Source organism: Lithobates pipiens, unplaced genomic scaffold (genome assembly GCF_037356315.1).
Source record: "Lithobates pipiens isolate NorthernLeopardFrog02 unplaced genomic scaffold, aLitPip1_a1.2 Scaffold_19, whole genome shotgun sequence".
NCBI lineage: Eukaryota > Metazoa > Chordata > Amphibia > Anura > Ranidae > Lithobates > Lithobates pipiens.
The window spans coordinates 538,609,499-538,633,908 of NW_027507764.1; the positions used below are offsets into that span (position 1 = coordinate 538,609,499).

Consider the following 24,410-nt stretch of genomic DNA (forward strand, 5'->3'; position numbering starts at 1 on the left):
TATCGCTAGGTACCCCGATATACTACCCAATAATGGTTTTAACCCCCTGATTGCCGCTAGTTAACCCTTTCACCCCCTTTTGCCAGTGTCACTAAGCGATCGCTTTTCTGATCGCTGCATTAGTGTCGCTACAGTCGCTAGGTAGCTAGTTATTTTTTTAGGTTCACCGCCAGGTTTTTATAGCGCTAGGTACCCCGATATACTACCCAATAATGGTTTTAACCCCCTGATTGCCGCTAGTTAACCCTTTCACCCCCTTTTGCCAGTGTCACTAAGCAATCATTTTTCTGATCGCTGCATGTGTCGCTAGGTAGCTAGTTATTTTTTTAGGTTCACCGCCAGGTTTTTATATCGCTAGGTACCCCGATATACTACCCAATAATGGTTTTAACCCCCTGATTGCCGCTAGTTAACCCTTTCACCCCCTTTTGCCAGTGTCACTAAGCGATCGTTTTTCTGATCGCTGCATTAGTGTCGCTACAGTCGCTAGGTAGCTAGTTATTTTTTTAGGTTCACCGCCAGGTTTTTATAGCGCTAGGTACCCCGATATACTACCCAATAATGGTTTTAACCCCCTGATTTCCGCTAGTTAACCCTTTCACCCCCTTTTGCCAGTGTCACTAAGCGATAATTTTTCTGATCGCTGCATTAGTGTCGCTACAGTCGCTAGGTAGCTAGTTATTTTTTTAGGTTCACCGCCAGGTTTTTATAGCGCTAGGTACCCCGATATACTACCCAATAATGGTTTTAAACCCCTGATTGCCGCTAGTTAACCCTTTCACCCCCTTTTGCCAGTGTCACTAAGCGATAATTTTTCTGATCGCTGCATGTGTCGCTAGGTAGCTAGTTATTTTTTTAGGTTCACCGCCAGGTTTTTATATCGCTAGGTACCCCGATATACTACCCAATAATGGTTTTAACCCCCTGATTGCCGCTAGTTAACCCTTTCACCCCCTTTTGCCAGTGTCACTAAGCGATCGCTTTTCTGATCGCTGCATTAGTGTCGCTACAGTCGCTAGGTAGCTAGTTATTTTTTTAGGTTCACCGCCAGGTTTTTATAGCGCTAGGTACCCCGATATACTACCCAATAATGGTTTTAACCCCCTGATTGCCGCTAGTTAACCCTTTCACCCCCTTTTGCCAGTGTCACTAAGCAATCATTTTTCTGATCGCTGCATGTGTCGCTAGGTAGCTAGTTATTTTTTTAGGTTCACCGCCAGGTTTTTATATCGCTAGGTACCCCGATATACTACCCAATAATGGTTTTAACCCCCTGATTGCCGCTAGTTAACCCTTTCACCCCCTTTTGCCAGTGTCACTAAGCGATCGTTTTTCTGATCGCTGCATTAGTGTCGCTACAGTCGCTAGGTAGCTAGTTATTTTTTTAGGTTCACCGCCAGGTTTTTATAGCGCTAGGTACCCCGATATACTACCCAATAATGGTTTTAACCCCCTGATTTCCGCTAGTTAACCCTTTCACCCCCTTTTGCCAGTGTCACTAAGCGATAATTTTTCTGATCGCTGCATCAGTGTCGCTAGTGTCGCTAGGTAGCTAGTTATTTTTTTAGGTTCACCGCCAGGTTTTTATAGCGCTAGGTACCCCGATATACTACCCAATAATGGTTTTAACCCCCTGATTGCTGCTAGTTAACCCTTTCACCCCCTTTCACCAGCGATCACAGTATAAGTGTCACTGGTGACGCTGGTTAGCCAGTTAGTTATTTAGGTTCCCCGTCAGGTTTTTATATAGCGCCAGGGACCCCCATATACTACCTAATAAAAATTTGAACCCCCTGATTGCCCCTAGTTAACCCTTTCACCACTGATCACCGTATAAGTGTTACGGGTGACTCTGGTTAGTTTGTTTTTTATAGCATCAGGGCACCCACCATTTATTACCCAATAAAGGTTTAACCCCCTGATCACCCGGCGGGTGATATCAATTAGGTTTTAGGGTCAGGGTCTGCGTCGCCCCAGGCAGCGCTAGGTTAGTGCCAGTACCGCTAACACCCACACGCAAAGCATACACCTCCCGTAGTGGTATAGAATCTGAACAGATCAATATCTGATCTGATCAGATCTATACTAGCATCCCCAGCAGTTTAGGGTTCCAAAAAAACGCATTGTTAGCGGGATCAGCCCAAATACCTGCTAGCACCTGCGTTTTGCCCCTCTGCCCAGCCCACCCAAGTGCAGTATCGATCGATCACTGTCACTTACAAAACACTAAACACATAACTGCAGCGATCGCAGAGTCAGGCCTGATCCCTGCCATCACTAACAGGTTTTTTGGTAGCATTTTATATTCAAATCCGGAAGGCAGTGCTTGGTTTTCGGGGTCCCGTACGTGGCTAGGCTCCCAAAAAGTCCCCCACATGTGGTATCCCCGTACTCGGGAGAAGCAGCAGAATTTATTTTGGGGTGTAATTTGACTTCTGCCCATAGCATGTGTGAGCAATATATCATTTAGTGACAACTTTGTGCAAAAAAAAAAAAGTTTGTAATATTCCCGCAACTTTTGGCAAAATATAAAATATTTCATGGACTCAACATGCCTCTCAGTAAATAGCTTGGGGTGTCTACTTTCCAAAATGGGGTCATTTGGGGGGTTTTGTGCTATTTTGGCATTTTATGGCCTTCGAAACTGTGATAGGTAGTGAGGAGTTAAATCAAAAATTTGCACCCTTAGAAATCCTGAAGGTGGTGATTGGTTTTCGGGGTGCCGTGCGCGACTAGACTCCCAAAAAGTCCCACACATGTGGTATCCCCATACTCGGGAGAAGTAGCGGAATATATTTTGGGGTGCAATTCCACATATAACCATGGCATGTGTGAGCAATATATCATTTAGTGACAACTTTTTGTAAAAAAAATTTTTTTTTTTGTCATTATTCAATCCCTTAGGACAAAAAAAATAAATATTCAATGGGCTCAACATACCCATCAGCAATTTCCTTGGGGTGTCTACTTTCCAAAATGGGGTAATTTGGGGGGGATTTGTACTGCCCTGCCATTTTAGCACCTCAAGAAATGAGATCGGCAGTCATAAATTAAAAGCTGTGTAAATTCCAGAAAATGTACTCTAGTTTGTAGACGCTATAACTTTTGCGCAAACCAAAAAATATACGCTTATTGACATTTTTTTTACTAAAGACATGTGGCTGAATAAATTTTGCCCTCAATGTATGACTAAAATTTAGTTTATTCGATTTTTCTTATAACAAAAAGAAGAAAATATTTTTTTTTCAAAATTTTCGCTCTTTTTCCATTTATATCGCAAAAAAAAAAATCGCAGAGGCAATCAAATACCATCAAAAGAAAGCTCTATTTGTGGGAAGAAAAGGACGCAAATTTCGTTTGGGTGCAATATTGCATGACCGCGCAATTACCAGTTAAAGCAGCGCAGTGCGAAATTACAAAAAGACCTCTGGTCCTTAAGGTGTTTATTGGTCCGGAGCTGAAGTGGTTAAACACCATTTGGTAGGTGATATTCAGTGTAGGGGTAAGAACCATCTATCATTGCCACTCAATGAGAATGGTAAGGACCCATGACATCATTGGACTAGTCAGAAGACTAATGGTGGAGGTGGATTATTGGGGGAAGATGGATTATTAGAGTATGTGGATTATTAGTGGTGGTGGGTTATTGGGGGAGATGGAATATTAGGAGAGTTGGATTATTGGAGTAGGTGGATTGTTGGTGGATTATTGGGGGTGGTGGATTATTGGGGGAGATGGAATATTAGGAGAGTTGGATTATTGGAGTAGGTGGATTGTTGGTGGATTATTGGGGGTGGTGGATTATTGGGGGAGATGGGTTATTAGGGGAGGTGGATTATTGGATTAGGTGGATTATTGGATTAGGTGGATTATTGGTGGTGGTGGATTATTGATACTGGTGGGTTATTGGGGGGAGATGGATTATTAGGGGAGGTGGATTATTGGAGTAGGTGGATTATTGGTGGTGGTCGTTTGTTGGTGGTGGTGGATTATTGGTGGTGGTGGATTATTAGGGGAGGTGGATTATTGGAGTAGGTGGATTATTGGTGGTGGTGGATTAATGGTGGAGGTGGAATATTGGCAGAGGTAGATTATTGGAGGAGGTGGATTGATGGGTGAGGTGAATTATTAGTGGAGGTAGATTATTGGGGAATTATTGATGGAGCTGGACTATTGGAGAAGAGGGATTATTGGACAAGGTGGATTATTGTTTTTTTTTGCCAACATAGTATCTCAACAAAGTAACAGGACTTATGCTGCGTACACACGACCGGACTTTAAAGCAGACTAGGTCTGATGGATTTACGGCGGAGTTCCGACTGACTTTCCGAACAAACGGACTTGGCCACACACGAACGGACTAAGTCCATTGGAAAGTCTGTTTGTTTTGAACGTGATGACGTAAATGGGACTAAACAAGGAAGTTCAATAGCCAGTAGCCAATAGCTTCCCTCGCGTCGTATTTGGTCCTTCGGACAAGCACACAGAGGAACGTTTTTCCCTGATTTTAGTCCGTCGGATAGATTTGAAACATGTTCTATTTCTAGGCCCGTCTGATTTTTTTTTTGAAAAATGATTGGACTAGCCCACACATGATCAGATTGTCCGACGCACTAATCCCTTCAGACCTAGTCTGACGGAAAGTACGGTCATGCGTACACGGCTTAAGAATTGCTACATGTTTGTAACACTGTAACCTTTTGAAGGCTATCTAGATTCTCTTTTCTCAGGTCTTTGTCTAATTACTTTGGAACAAATATAAGAAACTAATATTTTTTGAATAAATATATAATATTATTGTATATGCCACATTGGCCTGGAGTATTCAGATTTTACTAAAACATAAAGAGACCTGATAACCTTCAGTCAGAATTATTAGTAAAAAATGTAGCAATTAATATTTCTGCTAGCCTGGTAACAATGAAATTAATCTCTTGAAAATAACCTTTTATAAAATAGCTTTTTCTACTTTGCAGCTTATCAACCATTCAGTTTGCCCATGAAGCTGCTTTAATCATGGCACAGTCTAGCAATCAGCAATTCCTATATAAAATATTCAGATGTCATACTAACATCCTGAATGTCTTAGGGCAATTCCTGTACCTGGATTTGTTTTAATAATAATAATGTGCACTTGTGCTTTCACCGAATACTACTCGTTAAACTGTACAGGTTCTGAAATGTCAGTTTCTAAAAAGAGATGCGGTTTCCTGAGCGTTTATCATTTTGCGTATGTAGACAACCTAATTTAATAAACCGGTGTCGTAAATGGTTGGGGAAATTGTTATCTCTTAGGCTGCTGGTGACTGCTAATAAGAGAGTCGTTTTTACATTGCATTAATCTAACAGGAACCAACGGAAGCATACGATACTTTGCCCTTTAAATAATAATAATTTAATTACAAAGTAATATTTCTCATCTTCCTATGAAAACACATATTTCATTAGCACCTATTGTGAATCTATGAGCCATTTTTTTCTAGGGTTGAGATGATCCACCTCTACCCTGCCTCCCTCAGTAGCAGTATATCACTGCAGAAGCAATGTATTGCTGTATTGCTTGCTGTTAATGATGGTAAAAGATCATTATTATAATTTATCTATTGTTCCTTTGACCCAATCTATGCCCTCTATGAAGGAAAAAATAATGTTTTTTTCAAAAAAATAATTAAATTGTTACTATAGGCATAATAAAAAAAATCACATTCTGTATATGATGCAGTCTGACAGTACCATTTACACAACATTTTATGTTTTTCGGAGTCCCCTAGTAACATAGCTTTATTACCTCATTTTTCCACTTTCTGTAATAGAATGACACCTTTCTTTGTTCTGAAGTGAAATTGCACAGTAGTGTTGTCTCCCTAGGCAGAGTAGCCTTAGATAAACATGTCGTTTTAAATAGATTCAACCACCTGACCCCCGGAAGATTTACCCCCCCCTTCATGATCAGGACATTTTTTTGCTAAAAGACACTGTGTTACTTTAACTGACAATTGCACGGTTGTGCGGCGTTGTCCCAAATAAAATATATGTTCTCTTTTTCCCACAAATAGAGCTTTCTTTTGGTGATATTTGATTAAATCTGCATTTTGTTTTGTTTTTTTGCTCTATAAACAAAAAAAGAAAATTTTGAAAAAAATAAAAAAAATGTACTTTCTGCTACAAGACCTATTCAATAAAAAAATAAAAAAAACTATTTTTTTTCATAAATTTAGGCCATGTATTCTGCTACATATTTTTGGTAAAAATTAATAAAAAATCACAATATGCGTATATTGATTGGTTTGCACAGAATTTATAGCAACTACAAACTATGGGATATTTGTATTTATTTATTTTTTACTAGTAATGGCAGTGATCAGCGGAACTGCGATATTGCAGTTGACACGACAAATCAGACACTAAGTGACACATTTTGGGGGACCAGTGACACTAATACAGTGATCAGTGCTAAAAATAGGCACTGTCACTGTACTGATGCTACTGGCACTGGTACAATGATACAGAGCCGATCAAAGGTTAACTGTGTGCCTAAGCAGAGTTTTACTGTACTGTGTGTGTGTGGGGGGTGGGGGGGTGCTTTTACCAGGGGACCAGATCGTATTTTTTTCTCTGCTTTGTAGTGACACAAATTCCATCCTTTCCCTCCTGTCAGAATGTCAATCTGCCTTGTTTACATAGGCAGATTGCTATTCTGTATCTCTGTCTTATGATTGGTTGGTGCCAGTGGACATCGAGTCTGCGGTATTCACCGTGTAACCACAGCGGAGGTGAGCTGTCGGTGGCATGCATGTGTGCCCCCTACCCGGAGTAGTCGAATCACCTATATACATGTGATCCTGCGCAGAGGTTCTGCCCTGTAGTAGTAAAACTGCTATAAGGCTTTCCTTAAGTGGTTAAGTAAGAGACAAATCAATAGAAGTTCAACTCTAGCTAATATGTTTAACCACTTGTCGACCACCCCACGTACATATACTGTGGGGCAGAGGCTCCTACAGGTGAAATCACATACCTGTATGTGATCGCCTCTTCCAGGTTTGCCTCAAGCATGTGTTCCACCAGAGACCAGCTCCCGTGCATCACCAGCGACCAGCCCCCGCTATGATTGGACACAGCAGCACAGTGGTGTAGTGGTTAGCACTTTCACCTAGCAGCAATAGGGTTGCTGGTTCAAATCCCAACCACAACACTATCTGCCTGGAGTTTGCATGTTCTCCCTGTGCCTGCGTGGGTTTCTTCTGGGTACTCCGGTTTCCTCCCTCACTCCAAAGACATGCTGGTAGGTTAATTAGACCCTGTCCAAAAAAAAATTGGCCATAATATGTGTATGTCAATGTTGTAAGTGTGTCAGGACCCTACCGGTTAAAGGACCGCATAAAAGCTGCAGATGGATACCGGTGGCAAGAAAGCGCCCTGAGGCATTTCAGTTCGCATAGGTAGCGCTATACAAGTAATTCATTCATCTAGCAGAAGCCAATCAGTGGGTCTGGTGAGCCAGCAATCATTCCTGAGAGAGACAGAACGGTGGTCTGCCTCTGTGAACAAGGCAGATCACCATTCTGTGACAAGGGAAGATGGAACACAGATCTCTGTCTTCTCACAGTACAAGCATCCCCCCACACAGTTAGGAAGCACTCCTTAGGGACACATTTAACCTTTGATTGCCCCTGACGTTAACATCTTCCCAGCCAGTGTCATTAGTACAGTGACAGTGCATATTTTTTAGCACTGATCAGTGAATTGGTGTCACTGGTCCTTAAAAAGTGTCACTTGGTGTCTGATTTGTCTGCCGCAATATCACAGTCCCCCTATAAGTCAGTGATTGCTGCCATTACTATTACAAAATAAATAAACAAATTACAATTACATAAATATACCCCATAGTTTGTAGATGCTATAACTTTTGCACAAACCAATCAATATACACTTATTGGGATTTTTTTTACCAAACATTTTTTGCAGAATACATATTGGCCTAAACTGATGAAGAAATGTGATTGTATACAATTTTTTATTGGGTGGGTTTTATAGCAGAAAGTAAAAAATATTGTTTATTTTTTTTCAAAATTGTTGGTATTTTTTTGTTTATAGCGCAAAAAATAAAAACCGCAGAGGTGATCAAATACCACCAAAAGAAAGCTCTGTCTGTGGGAAAAAAAGGACGTTGATTGTATTTGGGTACAGATTTGCATGACTGCGCAATTCTCAATTAAAGTAACGCAGTGCCATATAGAAAAAAATGGCCTGGTCATGAAGCCTTCCGAAGATGAGGTGGTTAAAGAATTACAGCAAAGTGATTTTTAATTATTATTGAGAAGAGTTTTGACTTTTATAAAAAAAAAAAAAAAAAGAATATTGTAAGCACTTCCGGCAGGGATAAAGTATATCTAAACCCAAAACCAAAAATTGTAATATGTTGCAGCTGACTAGTCCTTGGTGTGGTGGCTTTATTCATTTTCTTTTTTCAAGTTTCTGTATTATTTTCATCTGGTAATCCTGCAAATAATACATTTCCTGTCCCTGGGTGGTTACTGTACATTACTCCTCCACTGACCTATAGAGAATCCAATGGTTGTCACCCCTTTCCTAATACGGACTACAAACATGTCCTCCTCTCTTCATCTGCATTACAGGTGGTGGCAGGACAGTTGGTAGTTTACAGATAGCTTTACAAGATAGCTAGGAAAGAAGTTCACAGGAAGCGACAAAGACAGCATTTCTGGCAAAATCAACAGGTATTCTCTGTTTTGCTTAAAAGAAAAAAAAAAAAACTAAAACAGCCAGAACATTTGGGGATGGTAAGCTGCAATATATTGCATTTTTGTCCTCGGGTTTAATTATCCGTTAAATGGTTTGTCACTGAACAGCTCGGCCTATTAAAGAAAGTTGAAACATTTTTAAACAATTCAAAAAACAGTTTTCTGTAAAAATAAAATAAAAATTAAAAGGTGGAAAAATTATGTATCTAATGGCAGGATCAACTATGGCACAGGGTGAAAAACGAATAACTGACGTGGTCTGCTATTTACTGGCTGGGGTGGCTTGGCATGGGGTCCAAACTATATCCAAAATCCAAAAATACAGTAGCTAGTTCACCAATTATGGTGACCAGGTTTTATGAAAGGTGTGCTATGGTATCCATTTTTAGTGGAACCATTAATTATTAATGAGAATGGGGAATCCTTGAAGAGTACTTTCTCTTGAGTAACGAAAACTGGAAAAATGTGTCACTTTGCTCTTGACTAGAGTTGGATGGATGGGGGAGAACCCATGCCGTTTTTTATTTTTTTCATGATTTTGATCTATATTGCTGGGATGCGACAATTCATTACAGCCATGATCAGTTTTAAATTACTTTTTTTTCCTTTAGTAATGTCATTTTGCTGTGGTACTGTTCTAAACATGGGAAAAATTTGCTACTTTACAGGCGTACTAAGGACATGCCCGAGACACGATATTTAAAGGAATATTTCATTTTTATTGTTTCACTTTAAGCATTATTAAAATCACTGCAGCAGTTTTTAAAACTTTTTTTTGCATTGATACATGTCCCTTGGGGCAGGACCTGGGTCCCCATGCCATTTTTTTCAATGATCTTTATCTATATTGCCGAAATCCGACAATTAATTACAGCTGCGAGCAGTTTTAAATTAGATTTGATTTTTCCTTTAGAAATCTCATTTTGCTGTGGTACTGTTCTAAACATGGGAAAGATGCACTACTTTACAGGCATACTAAGGACACCCCCAGGCACACTATTTAAAGGAATATTTAATGTTTATTTACTTAACTTTTTTCCTTTTTACTTTCCCTGAAGGCAATGGTGATGTAGCTGCACAGATACACATTGGGAAGACAACCTCACCATTGCCTTCAGAGAAATCCTGTACCTTAACTGCAAGATTTCACAAGATCTCAGTTTTGTCATACTGTGCATGTTCAAGATGAAGTTCATGACAGCATGCTCCTCATTTCATGCATGCGTCATTTGAAATTACATTAATTTTACAAGAGAAAAAAACACTTCTCCCCAAAATCTTGGAAAGCCTTGGGGAAGTGTTTAACCCCTATAGTGTTGTATGCACGTGATAAAGTTTATGAGCTCATGCACTTTATTTCGCAGGTGCATAGTATCACGGACATTTTCAAAATGGGGGGTCCTCTTTAACATAGTGCTCTGTTTTCGTAATAACATAGGACTATCTCATTTTTATTAGAAAAGGGATAAATGGTATCAAATCCAAAAGGTAAGTTGCAAACCTCTTCTACCTTCTTAGCATCTTATGTATAAAAAGTGTGTTCCCCATACCAACCAACTAACCATCTTATAATGTTTTCAGTACTGCATTTACATTAAACAAGGATTCTAATTGATTGCTGTGGGAAGCAAGAAATGTTCTTGTCAGCATACATGTCGTACCTAAACCCCTATAGCAGGGATGTGCGGTGAGGTCAGTGGCTGGTGATATATATTAAAAAATATTAAAGCGTTGGCTATGAAGATTTTTAAGTACTGAAGTTTGGTGCCATTCCACGAGTGTACGCAATTTTAAAGCGTGACATGTTAGGTATCTATTTACTTAGTGTAACATAATCTTTTACACTATACACAAAAAAATTTGTTATTTTTAGTGTTTTTTTTTATATTCATGAAAGTTTTTTTTTTTTTAAATGCATTTGAAAAATTGCTGCGCAAATACCGTGTAACATAGTAACAAAAGTTGCAACAACCACCATTTTATTCCCTAGGGTGTATTCAAAAACAATATATATATATATATATATATATATATATATATATATATATATATATATATATATATATATATATATATATATATACATATATATATACATATATATATATATATATATATATATACATATACATATATATAATATTTGGCAGTTCTGAGTAGTTTTATAGCAAAAAAAAAGATGATTATTACATGTAGGAGAGAAGTGTCAGAATTGGCCTGGGTGGTAAGGGGTTGATTACCATAAGTAATATACAAATAATTATTATATATTGTTTTAGGGTAATTTACTATATTTTCAAAAACTGTACTCAAGCAGGTGGCTCAATGGACAAATCACTGAAATTTTAAGTTATAACTTCCAACCAGTAATTTCACAGTAAATGGATAAATAATAAATTATTATCTTAAATAGCATAACAATATATAGATTTAGCTTGATTATAACAGATTATAACAGTACCTTTTCAACAGCAGCAGATTCTCATTCTCTCTCTTAACTGTCTGAGAAAAACATGGTATTGTGGGTAAATCTTTTACACATAAACCAATGTTTTTTCCTTGTAGTTAAGAGGGCTGGGCTGGAAGGGAGCATTTGTCTTTTAGCCCTTGTACACATGGTCGGACATTCCGACAACCAAATCCGCCGGATTTTGTCTGACGGATTATGTCCGAAACTGGTGTTGCATACACACAGTCGGACAAAGTTGTCGGAAAATCCGATCGTTCAGAACGTGATGACGTTATTTTGTTACAACGGGACTACGTTCAGGCTAATAGCCGATAGCTTTGGTCTAGGAATTTGATCTGAGCATGCGTGGCACTTTGTCCGATCGGAATTATCTACAAACGATCGGACAAAGTCCGATCTGATCATGTTGTCGAAAGTTTTATAGCCCAGCTCTAAAACTTTGTCGGTCGGATAATCCGACGGAAACACTCCGATGGAACCCACACATGGTCAGATTATCCGACAACATGGTCCGATCGGACATTTTCCATCGGAATGTCCGACCGTGTGTACAAGGGCTTAGACACATGCCCCTTCTATGACACTGCAGTGAGAGGCGTGCCTCCACTGCAGCATTTTTATTGGACAGCTGGGGCTAATGGTACTTTACCATTGGTCCAAGACTCCAAGCTGTCCATTGAGCTCAATGCTTCTGACAAGAAGTGAGGCGAGGCACTGCAAGCTCATCCTCTCTGTCTGCTGCAAACAGAGTGTGTCAGCTTGTATTTAAACTGGCTGCTCTGTATGTAGCTTCTGACAGGCTGTTCAAGGAGCCCCGTATGTCCAGGAACCATAGATCATAGGAGCCCCAAATTTTTACCAGTGGTGGGGTAGGACTTACGCTACATACCCCCTCCAAATTTGAGGTTTCAGGTCACCGAGCTATGACCCTTGAAGCTCAATTTTTTTTTGTTAATGTTCATGGCTCTGCCTCACCTGCCTCCCCTGACTGCACATCCCTGCCCTATAGACTATAGTACTGTACTAATCCCTTCCTAATCCTGACTTGATGTAGTTATTGATTTTGGGTGTAATGAACCTTATAGCAGTCTTGTTTGTACTTCTTTAACAATGCCATTTTCCCCTATATGGGAGGAAGAGTAAGCATTAAGAGGACAAGGCGAAATGTATCTGTAACAATATTAATGGTGACCCATTCACTTCTATTCACAGATAAGGAATATTATTGAACTGGGCTCTCGAGCAGCAGATATTGTATTTTTATTATATTTTACAATTTGAATTTTACAGCTGAAAAACACACTGTGCAAATTATTGCTACTGGATACAAAGCAGCAAATGACAATTTCATTCCTATTGATTTTTATATTTTCTTGTAGATACAAATTGCACTTTTATTTTCTGTCTGTATCAGAAATAGTAATGGTCCACTGAAAAAAAAAAAAGCCACAGTGATAAGCACAAAATATTCTTCTGGAAAAATGGCAGAAATGATAGACAACTGATTATCCAAATAATGATGTAAAAATTGTACATAATCTAAAAATTGTTTCTGCTTGTTATCTCAAATCAAAATTTCACTTTGGGGCTGCTGTAAACAAATTTAAATAAGTTGAAGCAGAACATCACCCAAAAGGGGAAGCTCTGCTTATTTTTTCATCCTCCCCCCTCCACCGCCACATTTGGCACTTTTTGGGGTGGAGGGAGTTTGACAGGTACCCACTCCCACTTCCTGTCAGATGAGCCTTGACGAGCTGACAGGACCCCTCCTTCCCCTGCAATGTTCTAGGAAATATCACAGGTCCCAGAAGACTATGGGCCATTCACAAGGCAAAGCGCAGCTTGCACATGCGCAATGGTTACCTGGCTGAGAAGCTGCAAAGCTTCACTGCCTGTTTCTCTTACTTGAGATGGCGGCTCCTGAACCCTAAGCCAATTGAAGAATTGGCTTGAGTGAGGACATCACTGGTTCCCTGGCCAGGTAATTGTCCTTATATTATAAATCAGCAGCTACAGTATTTGTAGCTGCTGACTTGAATTTTTTTTTTTTTTGGGGGGGGGGGGGAAACTGGAGCTTCTCAAAATATTTTATACATAGTTACATCAGTCCAGCTTGGGCCAATACCTGGCTGATGGCCCTGGAAAGTGGAAAGCACTGAAGTAGACAATACTCCAGTGATCTCCATTTGCTTCGGCAGGTTGGCATGAACTCCACTCATAGAATGCTTTGCATTTTCTAAATGAATGCAAAGCATTCGCTGATTGGACAAGGTGGAGAGTGTGGCATCACTGCCCTACCTTTCCACCTAGTCCATTCAGAGAACAATTTGCATTCATTCAGAAAATGAAAAACATTGTCTGACTGGTGCCCATGCTGAGCAGCCAACCTCCTATGTTCAAAAAGCAGCAGAGCACCTGCTCAGTAGACATGTGCACCATTAATACATTTGTTTTGTTTAGTTTCTGTTCCGTTTAGTATTAGCTGTTAATTAATATTTCGTAATTCGTGTCCGAAATTCTATTTGGATTCGTACAAAATACTGTAGTAATATAGGTTCGTTAACTTTTCGTAACAATTACGAGTGTTCGTTATGATGAATTTAAAAATCAAAAAATACCTTTCTCAATATCGCAGTCATCGACTCATTATGCTCATTATGAGGGGCTCCCACCATCCTTGTGCTGTGCTGACTTCCTCCTGGGGTTGTACCCCTTCTGTACTCATTATGAGGGGCTCCCACCATCCCTGTGCTGTGCTCATTATGAGGGGCTCCCACCATCCCTGTGCTGTGCTCATTATGAGTGGCTCCCACCATCCTTGTGCTGTGCTGACTTCCTCCTGGGGTTGTACCCCTTCTGTACTCATTATGAGGGGCTCCCACCATCCCTGTGCTGTGCTCATTATGAGGGGCTCCCACCATCCCTGTGCTGTGCTCATTATGAGGGGCTCCCACCATCCCTGTGCTGTGCTCATTATGAGGGGCTCCCACCATCCCTGTGCTGTGCTCATTATGAGTGGCTCCCACCATCCCTGTGCTGTGCTCATTATGAGGGGCTCCCACCATCCCTGTGCTGTGCTGACTTCCTGGGTTTTTAACTTCATCATAGCGAATATTCCTAATTATTATGACAATAATTAAACAATATTAACGAACATTCTTATTTTGTCCGATTCTGAATCTCCTATCGACTACCAGTACCAGTCTCCCACTTAAATATTAAAAAAGGTAATTTTCCCAACTCTCACTCAGCAGCAGAAGAAAATCTCTGATTGGTCAACAAAACACCAGTCACGTTTCCGTTGTAATGGAATTTAGATCTGTAATTCGTCAACAAAATTTCGTATTTCATATTCAATTCAGAAGCATAGAAATTTGTATTTTGGATGTTTCTGTTTGTAAGAATTTTCGGACATTCGTACAAATTTTCGATTCATACAAAATGAACCGCACATGTCTACTGCTCAGCAAAGGACCCAGAAGCAAGTGGAGATTACTAGAGTAGTGGTATCTACTTCAGTGCTTTCCAGCTTCCAGGGGCATCAGCCAGGTATTAAATATGCATGGTTACATTAGTCCAATGTTTGGCTGGCCATACACTATACAATTTTCTTATTCAATTTCCTTTAGATTTACCTTCAACTATGTAGAGCAAGGGCCTGCCTGATTGCCTACAAATTGAAAGAGTTTAGGTTTGACCTCATATTATATGGTTTTGGTAAATCTAAATGAAAGTTGGACAAGAAAATTGTATAGTGCATGGCCAACTTTGTGTAAAATATACATATTTGCAATTCTTCTTCAAACTCGTGGTTTATATGTAATGTGCAAGCACTTAAGTGTGAGAACATTAACTGGAATCAGTAAGCTAGTGTAAATACCCAGAATTGGCTACAAATCTCTTTCGTTTTTCTTATTTTTAATTTTTTTTTAATTCCAGGGAAACCCTTAACGCCATTGTGCCTTAATATGTACTTGGCCCCACCCCTATTTCTGACTTTTATTAATCACATAGGCCACACTTTACTTCTTTACATTTGCTTTCACACCTGAACATCACAACGCATTGCGTGTTTTTGGCATGTTTTTCATGCGACTGCCTGTCACGTGGCAAATGGGCCAAAAAAAGCCAAAAAAACTAGCATTTTTTGGCACTGAGCCATGTGCGTTTTCCACATGCATTTTTGCAAGTTTTCTTGCATGGAAAAAACTTCACAAAATGCACGACTGCTACTTGCATTTGTGGTGCCATTAAGAAATATTGGCCCTGAAAGCATGACGCAGGAACGTGGGCAGAAACATAGGTCACTGCAAGGGTTTCCGCTAACCTCAGGTGTGAAGGCAGCCTTATGGTGAGGCTTAGATGATAGGATGAGTAAAGCCAAGCACTAACTCCCTACTGAGTATCTGTATCTGTTCTAGGTTTAGGGGTTCCCATTATTCTGTAAAGTATCGGGAAAATACAGGTCCATCTGGGGGTCTGCAGGCAGTGTTGTCAACACCACCCACCGTCTACTCCTCATCATTGGAGTTTAGCCACATCTACTTCATCTATATCACTACAGCAGGACCTGCATACTCTGACAGCTCCCTGATTGGACAATGCAGGAGAAGCAGCACACTGCTTAAATCATCCCCCTGCTCTTTCCTCCTGTCAGTATCTTTTGCAAGCACTTACGTGGTGCAGCACAGCATGATTTGCTGCTGGTCCCTCTCCATGGTGCATTTGTACAGAGGATTATAGAAGGCTGAAATCAAAGCAGCTGCATTAAAAATATATTTTTTTCTAAATATATAAATTATTGCAATTATTTTTTTTTTTTTTTTACCTCCCTGGAGATTTGCTTTCAATTTGAACTCCTCTTAAATATATATATATATATATATATGTATGTGTGTGTGTGTGTGTATATATATATATATATATATATATATATATATATATATATATATATATACTTTCTTTTTTAGAAGAATACTATTAGGGGTTTGGTATGACTGTAAGCACATTTTCTAGGATGTAATAATAGGCGACTAAATAGACAATACATTGCATTCTACTACTGCTGCTTTCTATGGAAAACTTCATGGAGTGCCTGAAAAAAAAACATACCCTAGCAACAAAGCATAACACGCTACACCTCAACATTACCATTTTTTTCTATCTTGAAAGAACAAACGGCTTTTGTTTCCATATAATACTTTTATTTTCAAACAGAAGCCAAAGGGTTAGTCCAATAAATTAACAAGTGTTGGGTGTGAAGGCAGTGGCCATGAAATACATCACAGCTAACAAAGACTGAATAGTACACAATAGTTATTTTTAAATAGTTCATGGGGCTATTTTATTTATAGATGTGTTTAGTGGCTCATTTATAATTCTACTATCTCACTGATACAATGTTTATTATTTCTACAGCAAAGTATATACTAAAAGGAAAAATAGACTATTCATGGTCTGTACATATAGTGCAATTATAAATTGGGCATATGTGTTTGTATATACTGTATATCATTTTATATACAGTATCTCACAAATTGAGTACACCAACCACATTTTTGTAAATATTTTATTATATTTTTTCATGTGGCAACACTGAAGAAATTACACTTTGCTACAATGTAAATTAGTGAGTGTATGGCTTGTATAACAGTGTAAATTTGCTGTCCCCTCAAAATAACTCAACACACAGCCATTAATGTCTAAACCTCTGGAAACAAAAGGGAGTACATCCCTTTGAGTGAAAATGTCCAAATTGGGCCTAAAGTGTCAATATTTTGTGTTGCCACTATTATTTTCCAGCACTGCCTTAACCCTTTAGGACATGGAGTTCACCAGAGCTTCCCAGGTTGCCACTGCAGTCCTCTTCCACTTCTCCATGATGACATCACGGAGCTGGTGGATGTTAGAGACCTTGCACTCCTCCACCTTCTGTTTGAGGATGCTCCACAGATGCTCAATAGGGTTTAGGTCTGGAGATATGCTTGGCCAGTCTATCACTTTTACCCTCAGCTTCTTTAGGAAGGCAGTGATTGCCTTGGAGGTGTGTTTGGGGTCGTTATTGTGTTGGAATACGGCCCTGCGGCCCAGTCTTCTAAGAGAGGGGATCATGCTCTGCTTCGGTATGTCACAGTACATGTTGGCATTCTTGGTTCCCTCAACAAACTGCAGCTTCCCAGTGATGGCAGCCCCAGACCGTGACACTCCCTCCACCATGCTTGACTGTAGGCCAGACACACTTGTCTTTGTACTCCTCAACTGGTTGCCGTCCCACACACTTGTTCAGACACCATCTGAACAAATAAGTTTATCTTGTTCTTATCAGACCACAGGACATGGTTCCAGTAATCCATGTCCTTAGTCTGCTTGTCTTCAGCAAACTGTTTGCAGGCTTCCTTGTGCATCATCTTTAGAAGAGGCTTCCTTCTTGGACAATAACCATGCAGACCAATTTGGTACAGTGTGTGCCGTATGGTCTGAGCACTGACAGGCTGACCCCCCACCCCTTCAACCTCTGCAGCAATGCTGGCAGCACTAATATGTCTATTTCCCAAAGACAACCTCTGGATATGATGCTAAGTGCATGATATCAACATCTTTGGTCGACCATAGCAAGGCCTATTCTGAGGGGAACCTGTCCTGTTAAATTGCTGTATGATCTTGGTCACTGTGCTGCAGCTCATTTTCAGGGTCTTAGCAATCTTTTTATAGCCTATGGCATCTTTATGTAGAGCAACAATTCTTTTTTTCAGATACTCAGAGAGTTCTTTGCCATGAGGTCCCATGTTGAACTTCCAGTGACCAGTATGAGAGAGTGAGAGCGATAACACCAAATTTAACACAACTGCTGCCCATTTACACCTGAGACCTTGTAACACTAATGAGCCACATGACACCAGCGAGGGAAAATAGCTAAATGGGCCCAATTTGGACATTTTCACTTAGGGGTGTACAGCATAAAAATGCAGGGTTTTCTGAATGCAAGGAAGGCACAGGGGTAGCATACAACTTGTATCTAACAGCCTATCAAAATCAATTCATTTAGGGTTGCATATGTTTAGGGAACTATGCCCTGAACCCAGGGATTTCACATCCTGGGCATTCATCCTTGAATGCATACAGCCCTACTGCTTGGCATAACATCCATCTTTGTACAACCACTAAGTTTCAGCTTGTGATTGATTCTGACAGTCTGCTGATTGTGAGCTGAATGGTGCACCTAGCACAAGGTCATCTAGAGCCTAGGGTGAACATGTCAAAACTGTGCCCCCCCCCCCCCCAAGATATATGAACAATACGTGTCAGCATGCTTACACCCTAAGCATAAATTCCCCCTCTTCCCAGGACAAATCTGCTCCCCTGCTGAAATGCCTCCTCCTAGCACACATCTTTTCCCCTCCCAGCTCAAATCCTCTCTCTCTTCAAATCTCCCCGGGCACAACCCCCCTCCAAAAAAAACCCTCCTCCTTGCACAATTCCTTTAGCCCTCACATTTCCCCTTCGAGCAGGGCCACCTTTAATGCAGGGCAAAAGGGGCAGCTGCCCTGGGCCCAGTCATTGTTGTGATACCCAAAGCAGATGTCCCTTGAGTCCATGCTGCCTGCAAATAGTTGATGAGTGAAGTCGGTTGGGCTCAAGGGACCAAACAATATTAAAGATAGCCCTACCTCTGAGTATACATCCTCTCCACCCACTCTAAATCCTCCCCGTCTAGCACAAATCCTCCTCTTTCCCCCACATTTCCCATCATAGCACAAATACACCCCATTCATCGCTACTAGCACAACCCCCCCCCCCCCCAAAAAAAGTTTTCCCCTCCTAGCACCAGTCCCCTCCACCCTTTACCATACCACCTCTTCTAGCACAAACCCCTCAAATCCCCTCTCCTAGACAAAATCCTTTTCCTTCCCCTTCCCAACACAAATCCTCCCAAATCACCTTTCCTAGCACCCCCCACCCCAATTTTCCCTCACTCAATACAAATCCCCTACCCCCAATCTCCTTATGGTGTACCCCCACCTCACATGATACCACAGTGCCCAGGGCAGCCGTTCCTCCCACCCACCCCTTGTCCCGGCCCTGGGTGTGCCTGTACCTCCTTTGCACCCAATAAATGCGCAGTTTGTAGGCTGTGTGGGACAAATCTTCTGTGTGCACAAGCTTTTAAAGAATAATCTAGCAATTTCATCCTTGCCCTTTTAATTACTGACATGCACTATGCGGTAGATAGATCTGTGCTCAAGTTCTAAATAGCTTACATATATATAACCCATGAGATGTTAAATAGGTGTAACCACATGTTAACCCTGTGCACACTACCATACACTCTTACTTATTCTTAGAAAACTTTTGTTTAAAAACTAAGATACTCTGCACATATTGCAATACATGTTCAAGCTGGCCATTGATTAAAAGAGTAAGGATGCCTGAAGTTGGTGGATTATCGATCAGCCTCTTCCTGATCAGCCTGGGCATTCCTTAACCAAGGTCTTTAAAGTGAGACTAAAGTCATTTTTTAAATTTAAAAATAACAAACCTGTTATACGTATCTTCTCTGCGCAGTGTTTTTGCACAGAGTAGCCCAGATCCTCCTCTTCTCAGGTCCCTTTCCGGAAGTCCTTCACCATACCGCTGAGTGCCCCCACAGCAAACAGCTTGCTATGGGGGCACTTGAGCAAAACTGCTGCTCTGTATGTCCATTCAAACATGGACCAAATGTGTAGAAACAGAACAAAACTCTGGATAGCCGCACTCCGGATTGTGTAAAAATTAGATGCCTTTATTTCTTCAAAATGCAAGTGCAAAACTCCATTGAACAAAACGTCACAGCAAAAAGGGAACAAAAAAGGATTTTTGAATAAAATTGCTAACACGTTTCATGCTACAAACAGCGCTTACTCATAGCTAATGGAGTTTTGCACTTGCATTTTGAAGAAATAAAGGCATCTAATTTTTACACAATCTGGAGTGCGGCTATCCAGAGTTTCGTTCTGTTTCTACACATTTGGCTTATGCAATCAGCCTGCACCTGGAACCCCATCCATTTGGAGAGCTAGCAGCCTGTCAGTGGTTTTGACTTGGAGCGGTGAAATCTCTGTTTGTTTTGTCGACTTTCTGGATCTTTTTGCCCATTCAGACATGGAACTGGGGCTCAGCCCCACCCCCATCCCCACTCTTTATTCATTGGCTCACTGACTTTAATTGACAGCAGCGGAAGCCAATGGCACCCTGCTGCTGTCTTAGCCAATAGGGAGAGAAAGTCCCAGCCAACCGAGGCTCTCGTACAACATCGCTGGATTTAGATGGGGCTCAGTTAAGTAGAAGGGGGAGCTAAGAGGGGCTGCTGCACACAGAAGGTGTTTTATCTAAATGCATAGAATGCATTATGATAAAAAAAAAATGCTGCCTTTAGAACCACTTTAAGCTCAAGGGGAGGACTGTCTGACTATATGACCATTGTGATTGGCTGTAACAAGGTCTTTAAGCTCGAGGGGGTGTAGTCGAAAGGACTATTCGATTACATGACCATTGTGAATGGCTGTCACAATGGTCACATGATCGGGAGCCATTCCGGCAGGCTCTAGATCATTGCTACAGACCAGGAGCTATCTTTAGCCACTGGAAACATATAAAGTAGTGCTTAAGCCCTATCACTATAGGTAAGTAAAGAACTGCTACAGACATAGAGATAAGCTAAATCCATAGATATTGGAACCTAAAATAAGTTGCAATGTGTGGTGCTGCTCTGTTAAAGGTAAACATTTCTGTGAAAGAGTGATTAATTAACAATCCTAAAGGTGAATAACATATACAACACTGTCCTGGTCAGTACATAAGTATTGTCATGTCCATGTGACTTCATCAGGGTACCCCTGATGAAGTCACGTGGACGTGACAATATGCATCGGAATTGATTGACAGGCACACTTGAAGCGATGTGGGAATACGAGCTCGCCGCTCGTGAATTGTATGCTGTATGTTTCTTGTGTCAATGTGGAAAAAAAACAAGCGTTTTACTATTTGGGAATCCTTTTCTTCTATATATCATACGGGTAGGTTGGGGTAGGTCTCCCAGACCACAAGATTATCCTAAAAGAGCCAATATCCAGGGAGTTACACATATATAAAAGAGGAAGACCCATAGAGGTAGCCGGAACTCTTCACTTGAGAGAGCCACCAGCCGGGCTAATCATAGGATGGTCAATTTGAAGCCATTGGAACTTCATCAAGATCATTCACATATGCTGTTACCTTACAGCAGTAAGGTGAGAGGCCAATCAGCACAGAGGTATCACTGCACTGAAAGAAGAGACACTTGTTATATTTTGCTTTATTTTATTTTTGTACGTTGAAAGTATTTATCACTTTTGATATTATCTATATTGGACTGATTCCAGGACTTTTATATTACGTCTAGTATTCATTCAGTCATGCTATTTATATGTTCACTATCAGCACTTAGTGATTCCTTTTTTTTCTGTGATTTAGGACTGTTTTTTACCTTACCTTTCTTCGGGCTCCTTCACATGGACGTATCCGTGTACGGAGCCCGCTCTGCTCAGTGGGGGATCGCTCCGTTGATCGCCGTTGAGCAGGCAGATGACAGGTCTGTCTCTGCACACTGTGCAGGGTACCGACCTGTCAGAGCACAGCTCTCCCCTATGGGGGATTGGATGATGATGAACCGCAGAGTCCGTCGTCACCCAATCCGATCTGATGACAGATGGAACAATAGGGTTTTCCTCTGTCAAACTTTTTCGGATCGGAGCGGGTCGGATGTCAGCGGACATGTCACCGCTGACATCCAACGCTCCATAGATCTCTATGGAGTGTCCATTCAGGTCCGCCTAAAAGACTGACAGGCGTTCAGGTCCGCCTAAAAAACTGACAGGCGGACCTGAATGGAATATATATATATATATATATATATATATATATATATATATATATATATCTATATATATCTATATATATATATATATTCGTTTATCTATAGATAAATAGATATCTATATATTTATATCCATATATATATATATATATATAAGTACAAATTTTCATGATGTTGTCTATACAAGACAAGCTTAAATATGCAGCATACTGTGAATAATCCTATCATTGTACACTGGAGTGCCCTTACAATACTGAGAATTTTATAGCCGTGCTCCGGCTCCTTTGACAGCTGTCAGTGACACCTCTGTGATGAACGGAGGACACTGTGGGGCACATCACATATCAGCACAGCTTTACGTATCAGAGGACCAAAAGTGCATCCAGCTGACATTCTGAGTGCCCCCAGTAACCTCTTTTCATGTAGTGGGGAATGGAGGTCAGCAGACAGCCCCTGACAGCTGTCAAATGTCAGCACAGGAAAAAATGTATAAGGGCAGCCCTTGTGTTATGTGTCTATGTGTGGTTTTAATTATATATGTCAAATTTGGCAGCCATATTTGGCTAATGGAATACAGAGCGATGCTTCTGGTTTGGTTATGTAGCACTGATGACATAGGGAAATCGTGCAACCCATATGTTTTTTTTGGGGGGTCTGATATTAATTTCTAAGTGTTCAGTCTATGTCACTGATTACAACTTATCAAACTCATAAGAGACAGGATTGCTGGAGAAAGCAGAGAACCATGCACCTTTGTAACAACGCCACTTCTTTGCTGCCTAGAAGAAAGAGGCTTTGGGGTTTATTTACTAAAGGCAAATAAGCTGTGCACTTTTCAAAGTGCAGTTGCACTCTACAAGTTGCTCCAGAGCTTAGTAATTGAGGTAAAGATTCACTTTCCAAAGAATACCCAATCACATGCAAGAAAAAGAAAAACAGCCCTTTTGGTTGAATAATGGAAGTCAGCAAAGCTTCTGCTCATTTACTAAGATCTGGAGCAACTGTTCTTGCAGAGTGCAACTGCATTTTTCAAAATACAGTCTATTTGCCTTTAATAAATAAACCCCTTCCTTGCAAAATCTCCATTGCCAGAAAACCAATGCCACCAGTGACAGGATCATACATGTAACACAGTGGCAGCTGGTGTTTTTTTTGGGGGGTGGCAAACAACTACCCCCTTGGATCGATTGGACGGCAGGTGGCACAACCCCACCCCCCCGTTCCCCACAGTCAGTAAGTCGGTCAGGTCACCCGCAATACCCAACCCCCCGTGGGCGGTGTCAGACAGACATCTAGTCTCGCACTTACTCCATCTAGGTTGTGGATGGGGGCGACGGGCGGTGGCTGGCCTGGCAGCTTCAATTGGGTTTTCTCCTCCTCTGCATCACAGAAGGTTCTGCCGTGTCTCTTCTCCCTCCTCCTTCTAGGTGTCCAATCCATTCACCTGTTCTTTCAGCCAATCGCTTTCTCATTGGTCGGGAGGATTATCAGTGTTTCAATAGCGAATATCGCTATTGTAACATACCTGGGTGGGCTCATTTCGCAGTGCTCTGCCCACACTATTTTGAAGCCTATTAGAGCCTCTGGCTCTAATCACGTGCTTTAAAAAACCATACCCCCCCATTGGAATCCATGCATTCAGCGTCCTGCATGGGGGCCGGACGCATGGAGGGGAGCCGGCGACCCTGCGCCGTTAATGGACGTGCCGCCCCTGACATCTTGTACACTGTAAATTGGAATCACATCATGCTCTTAGATATTGTATAGATAACAGTTCCCAAACACAATCTACAAAGACTGGTTTTCTAGAAAGGTTTAAAATCACTCCAACCAGCATCTGTTATCAGTGTTCAGCAATTTTTAGTGCTTGGTATGTTGGTTCAATAAACTTTTATTTAAAGTCAAATTCCAAACAAACAGCTAAACACACAGATGTAATACATACAGTATAAGGGAGCTTTCTAGTCCCTTTTCCCCTGAAATTCATACAGTCCTACCACTCAGCACAGCTAGTCTGGAGAACTGGCTTTTTTGAGTAATGCAGTACTGTAGGTCTTCCCCCTCCCCACGTCTATGATTGGACAGTGAAAGGAGAAGTGGCAGACTGATCAGCTCATCTCTCTTTCAATCTTCTTTCCTATTAGCATGTTTCTAATAGGGCACTTCAGCAAAACTGATTGGCTCCTTGTGCGGCTTCCTCCTATCCCAGTCTGAGACCTGCTGTGCAGAGGATTAAAAATTATGATACCAAGTCAAATTCATGTACTTACACTATAATGATGGAACTA

General features: G+C 40.9%; 1 protein-coding gene across 1 annotated transcript in view; it reads right to left on the minus strand.

The window, feature by feature from the left end:
- The window catches only part of CSMD3 (CUB and Sushi multiple domains 3), a 1,166,690-nt gene that overhangs the window by 79,818 nt on the left and 1,062,462 nt on the right, over positions 1 to 24,410 (minus strand). The window lies entirely within an intron of this gene.